Source organism: Pagrus pagrus, assembly GCF_965226575.1.
Source record: "Pagrus pagrus genome assembly, chromosome: 7".
Taxonomy (NCBI): Eukaryota; Metazoa; Chordata; class Actinopteri; order Spariformes; family Sparidae; genus Pagrus; species Pagrus pagrus.
In genome coordinates, this window is record NC_140191.1 from 8,869,123 (window position 1) to 8,876,371 (window position 7,249).

The following is a 7,249-nucleotide window of genomic DNA, read 5'->3' on the forward strand; positions in this document are numbered from 1 at the left end:
AACGCAATCTTTTATACACAGCTGTAAAGTAATAATGTCAGGTGTGTTGAAACTGTGAGTCAGGAGTCGTGTGAGTCACAATACAGACATTGTGAATAAAGGTATCTGTCTGCCGAATGAATGTAAATTAACTTTGTTTTACCCTACAGATTGTGAACTTTTACTTAATGTTAACGTTGAAAACTTCCTTTTGGGACGTTGAGTTGCATTAATAAGATATTAAACACTGAAAAAAAACAATGTTACTGTAAAATACAATGTCATTTTTTTTCTTATATTACTAAGATTTTTAAAAATTAATATTAAGGAACCTTTTCTTTGAAAACTGATGATCTTGAACTACAGTTATCAAAACGAAAAGGCTGTGAAGTATTTTGAACTCTGACACCATAATCCTGACTTAATATTCATTTCTTAGTCAAAAACTTGTCACTTATTTCCAACTAAAGTAAGTAAATCATGCATCATCAGAATAATAAACTTAAACTTGTTTGACGTATTGAATATAAAATGTGCTGTATTTAAAAGGCAATGATTTTACATACTGTGCACAGCCTCACACAATAAAGAGGTCAGGTGGATTGCGCAAAGGATCCAATGTACAAATCAACAGCCTGCTGTCAAAGGTGAACTACATAACGTTCACTGCCAATAGATATCACAGTTGAGCACCGGCATCTCATACAGCGCCATTCACTCAATGAAGTAGGCGGAAAACGATAATGGCATCCGAACACATACTGTTTCAATACTCTAGAACTAGAATTATTGCATCACGGTTGTATGCCTCTTGAAGTTGCTGTTCCTGAGCTGTGGCATTGAATAATGGCCAGAACATTTTCTTGCAGAATATAATGATGTCACAGTGCATTTTTCTTATGACATTATTATATAAAACAATATTAATAATTGTACAGTAATTATTGTATGAATTCTTCAATCATGACCAAACCTGTCTTTTGTGGTGTCACAGTAACTTGACCTCTGACCTTTGGCCCAAAAATTCTAATTAGTTCAACCTTGAGTCATAGTGGACACTTTTACCAAATTTGAAGAAATTTACCAATGCGTTCTCGAGATATGGCGGGATGCCATCAGGTCACAGTGATCTTGACCTTTGATGACCCAAATCTAATCCGCTCATCGTCGAGTCATAGTGGAACTCTTTACCAAATTTTACTAAATTTCCTCAAGGCGTTTCTGAGATATGGCATTCACGAGAATATGGCAACACGATATCAAAATGACCTTTGGCCTACAAAATTCTAATCAGTTTATCCTTCGAGTCCAAGTGAACATTTGTACCTATTTAAGGAAATTACCTCTAGGTGCCACAACATAGTCACGAGTGTGACTTTATTCTCTGTTCAGGATGCCTTTACATCACCATATCTCTCCATATTTTGTTTTAAAAAGAGTGTGAGTGTAACTGGATCTTTTTATGAGGAAAACTGTATAAATGGATAAATAATTAGAATGAACAATAAACACCATTTTTAGATTATGTTCTACATAGTATGCTCGCACAATTTCAAGGACAGATAACCCAATTCTTTATCTGAAATTATCCCCAAAACACAGAGCAGTGTTGAAACCTGGAAGGGGATTTACCTTTCCTTTCCGAGCAGCTAGAAGAGGAAGTGGTTCTCACATTAAACTGTCTAACACTGAGGAGGAAACAGTAACTATCCATGGGACGTTTTCCAAGGGATAATAAGCCTTGGGTGGATCTGTGGTTAATTCCCATTGGTGTGCTTGGTTATGCAACTGCTACCAGACACCCTAATGGAACATTTTATATGACCTGACCTATATACAGGTAACCGGGAAGAATAGATATATCTTGTTTTAAAAGGATTTTAGCTTTGAAGCAGCCAATCACAATTACAGTCAAATGTAAACATAGAATATCAATGAGCATTATTTATAAAGAGGTTTGGCTATCATTGTATTTCTATATTGTTTACTAGAGATGCCCCAAGACAATCTTATGGATCTGTATCAGAGCCAATCCTATGATAGAATGATAGTATCAGCTAAAATAAAGCAGCTTGAAATCCAGTATTTTCTTTAGTGTACTCTACTGTGTTTTGTTCACTTCAGCCTTCTCTTACAGTGCTGCTGTCCTTTACAGCTCTTTAATCTGCATGTGCAAGTAAAAATAAGCATGTGAATGTGAAAAATGATGTTGGTGCACTGGTGCGAGTGACTTACAGCAAGCTCTGCAAAATGCAGATTTGCTAAGCTCCAATACTTATTTGCAAAGAGCAGTGTACAAAACAATCTGGTAGCAGCTTCTCATTTTTAGTTGGGCCTAACCAGTCACCACCAAGTTACTCACTAGTGTTGACAGTCATCGACTACTGAGCTCTGTACCATCGCAGCACTGTGATTTAAAAAGCATTCCACCAGAAGGCACAAAAAATGTAGCCTGTCCTCTCAGAGTTGCTGTAATGCACAAGTTACTGGTAATTGTGACATGTGTCAGAGAAAAGGTAAGGCAGCGGTATTTCTTTTCTGTGGGCTGCTGTTAGTGTGCTTCTGTTAGGCAGGCAGTTATATTTCTGAGCTTAGCTTCCTGTGGAGTGTTTTGTAGTCCTACAAAGTCCAACAGAGTGAGACGTCCGCTATGGAGGACTTCTGCACATCAACTTAAAATCAGGAGTCAGAACCTCCAAATTAAACTTTCAGCTTCAGTTTAAAAACTACAGATGTTTAACCAGTCCCTTTAGCATTTGGATCAGGTGACTTGTTAAAAACAATGTGTATCAGATGAAGTAGTAACAACAATTATTTCAATGTGTTGTAATATTTAATCAACATTTAGGGAAATATGGGCTCGACTCGGTACCTACAGAATCCCAGTGCAAAAAGTACTTGGCTCTGGATGGAGGCCAAAAAAAACTTAATTTAGACATATATATTATTTACATGCTCTATGCTTATGTTGTATACTGTCTGTTACAGGGCAAGACGTGGATCAAAATCCAACTTCAGAGGTCCGAAAAATAATTAAATGTGACAAAAGGAACAGTTTGATAAATCAAAACAACAAACTGCACTGACTGAGTAGACATAGAGCACAGTTTGCAGGATAGTAGCTAAATGCTAACAACTTACAGCATGAAAAATGATGGCAGAATTAAATCAATACATACTGCGACGCAGTATCAACAAGAAACGTTACATTATAAACACGTCAAACGCTTGTGATTTATTACGGCCAGGCTGCCTTGTATAAATGACTTGTATCCAAGATTGCACTTGCATAACACAGGAACAGTGGCTAGACCACTGCGTGAAAGCAAAGAAGTAATGCAGTGTGGTGATTCAACCTTCACCTTCTTAGCTTCTTTCTTGGATGAAAAGAAGTGTTCCTTTGCACAGTCTGCTACCATGCCAACAATAAAGGCAGGTCCACAAGGTTTAGAAAGTCTCTTTCTATGTTCAGTGATTGCGCTGTAACTTTTACAGGATCAGGGACATTTTTGCTCAAATGTTAGAAAACAGCAACAGCAGAAGGCTGCTAATCTTTCTCATGTTGTTCTGTGCAAACCGGTATAAACCAGTAAAGGAACGTTGCACATTATATTCCATTGCTATTAGGCATTCAGTGACCTTTCTCCTCAAAGCTCAAGCATGTCAATGGACATGATTCCTCTGATCTGCTATGTGAGATCCAGTCAGCTATGCTGCCGTTGACACATGAGTGGGCTCGGTGCTTGAAGTGAGAACAGGGCTGATAGAGGAGCAGAGGAAAAAGTAGGCATTGTAATTGATGATTTAACATGAGCCGAGAGCTGGAACTGGCAACGTACCAGCAAAGTTCGCTGTTGCGGCTAACACAAAAAAACTGCGGTGAAATGAATATGTGAAATGGCTCATGTTGGTGGGAGTGAGTGGGAGGTAGAGAGACAAAAAAATTGGGTTAGATCCAGTGAAGAAAAACAGTGCATGGTAGCTGCGGCAGTGGCAGGGGGGAATGAGACTCAAAACTATCTTTCTTTACAATCGCTTTAAGAGTTTGCCTACATTACATAGTGTTGCTTTAATTGTCCACCTTAGTGCACACACACTGGCTTGCCTCTGCTTTTTGTTTTCTCTCTACCAGCAACATTATCTGCTTCATCAGCAGCATATTTTAGAAAAAGCACACCTCGCATGTAGATTTTTTTCACCCACAACTTCCTTGTCATAACAGCAGGTGAGCCGCGTTTGGAGGAAGCTTGTTGTTCATAACACAGCCGATCAAAACCAATGTGCACCGAACAATATCGCAACAACCAGGTGCACTTTCAAGTTTATACAAAACTTAAGTAGCCTCACATTACATAGGAGAGGTTGTATCAAAATCAGCGCACTTACAGGAGGAATGTAATACTCTCTCTCTCTCTCTCTGCAGAGCATGTGTGATTGACAGTACACGGGAGGGGTAGAGGCGAGGGCAGATCATCCACTAGTCAATCAATCACAGATGGCATCATTCTTTCGGACAGAGTTAATAATTAATAGCATAAAATACTAAAATGGGTCGTCAAATATACATAGGCAGCCGTTTAAAATACCTTGGCGGTCTACCCAAGTCAAGACAATGTGTGTGAAACACAAACATTTGGGATATCTATCTCCAAGTGACTCACAGAGGATGAGAAAACCTGGAAAACAAAAGAGGATTCTAACTCAAAACACACCGCAGGGAGAAGGAGAGGGTGTTTTTTTATGGTGAGAGGGATTTCTGGTGGAGACATGGCACAGGGCATGTTGTCCAGCTTTTCATCCTGTTTTTTTCCCCCCCCTTATCTTCCCATCTGGCTCTTCTTTGGACAGGTGTCTAAAAAAGCAGCCTTTACTTGGCTGGCAGCACTGACAAGTTTTTTTCTGTCCGTCTTTCTCCTCTTTCAACTCTCCTAGTCCCGAGGAGATCGAATGGGAGATTGCCGGGCAAACCCTCTTGAGTGCCACTGGCATGATGGAGCTTTGAAAGTGGAATTGTAGTTTGCCGAACCCAATGCTTCTGCACAAATACAATTTCAATCACAGCTGAGGGTGTGCGCCTGCCTTGGATCAATGGATATATTGATGGCCACTTAAGTCATTTCTAGTACTGAGAGCTCATGGGAGGCAACTAGCTTCGGCTCTTGAGTGGGGAAAAGTTAAATGCTGGGTAAAATCCAGATAAGCAAACTTTAATTCTTTCTTCACTCAGATTAAAAAAAGTGTTCTTGAAACTTGATATATGCCCTTGAATTTCCTTGATATACAAAGTCACATTAATGTTTAATGGCTCCTTTGAGGTTTAAACTCCAAAGAAGTCTTCACAAAGGCTTTCTTGGCATATACCCAGTTATTATAGCCTAATTCATTATATTCACTATCCATATATAAGGCAAAGTTCCAGCCAGGCGAGATGGAGAAAGGAAAAAAACTCCTTTGAAGAAATTATACCCCATCAGAAAATGTTTGAAGATGGGGTAAGAAGTTAACAAGGATGAGTTTGGGTGTCTCAGTCATAAACCTATCACCCAAAATCCACCCTATCTATAATTTCTAAATTTCCTCTTTTCTGATAAGGTGGATGGACTTATCCGGGTTCCTTGAAATGTATGCATGCCTCACTGCTAATGACTCTGTACTCTGATCTCAAAGTCTGATATGCCACCATAAAGTTACTTCATGACCGTTTCTCGTTTACTCCAAAGAGATAATGGAAAGAAACAGTGTGAGGACTGAGAGACTGCCAAAGAACGGTCTGTTTTATGTTTCCACAGTAGACGGCTGGGATAAGTTGTAAAGTTAAGAGTCTATTGCAAGAGTATTAGGAAATGTCAGTAGCAAGACTGGGAACAATCACTTGGCACATGTAAGACTGAGGGAATACACTTAAAAGAAAGGTGTTCATTTGGCTTAACTTAAACTTACTTCAACTTTTAACAGGTTATGAAATATTCTGAGTTTAATACTGATGCCTCTGACCTACATAAGCAAACAAGACCATCACCGAGAAGATTTAACATTATCTCTGCATATTTATTATGGTTATTATTAAGTCAGCCACATTCTGACTTATCCAGGTCAGATAAGTCATCAGATTAAAAGTATTTTTTAAGGCGGGGTGTTTAGGATGAATTGAGGGGTCTCAGCGCCTCAGGAAAGTAGCTGCTCTGTAGTCTGCTGGTTAACTTTGTTTCACCATGGTCAAATTACAGTTGTTAATCTTAACCAGCCACAAATCCAGCCATTTGCAGGATGCTTTACTTTCAGTCCTTCGCTTCCAGAAGAAATGCACACACAAGCCAGATCAAGATCTTTAGACACAAGGCGGTGGAAAAATGACCACTTTTTACACAGGTGTTGCCAAAATCGATAAAGATACATGACATGACAAGATGCCCGACATTGTGTTCATGTCAGCTGATTTTTCTGACAGTGGCGTCATTTTGTTTCTAACCCCATTCTTGACCTCACCAACTAAGATCTGACTGACTCTCCAACCAGTGAAAAAAACAAAGCAATTAGCACAAGACCAGACATCTAAAGCCGTAAACAAAACTAAGAGATGGGATGAGACTGGGCTTTATTCCGACTGTGGAAGCAAACAGCACCATATATCTAGCATATAAAATTAAGATTAATATATATAATGTATACATAGAGAAAGGCATCTTCTTTTGGCTCTTTGAACACTGATGACAGGTAATGTAAAGTTTGGGAGCATCAAACAGACAAACCTTATTGTACTTTTCCACTTTGATGAGGCATAAGTGAATCACAACAAGCAGCACTTTGTCTGCCATCCCCATTGAAAAGGCACCAACTCCACTCCCAGACCAAATCACTTGATGAATTGAAGTCGGTATGTAATTGGATGCAATCACTTCGCCCCCTCCCTTTCCTCTCTTGCATTCTAATGAGCTCTTAATGGGTCCTTGATTAGAAAAAGGCACGAAAACAGCTGTCAAGGCTGGCCAAGAAATGATGGATCATCCAGGAGACTTTGGTGTCCATTAAGGTCTATTCTGGGCCCAATCACTGGTAGGTGAGAAGATGAAAAGAAACTTTCATTATATTTAGTTTCCACCGAGACAATTCCCAGTGGAACAACGAACGCTTCAGTTTTCAAACTGACAGTCTGAGAATGCCAATATTGTGTAGATAGACGACTCAAGATTGTATTTTTGCACATTTTATAAACAGTAAAATGGAAAAAGGCAGCATGTCTCTCAGTTCATGACCTCCATAGCTGCTGTCT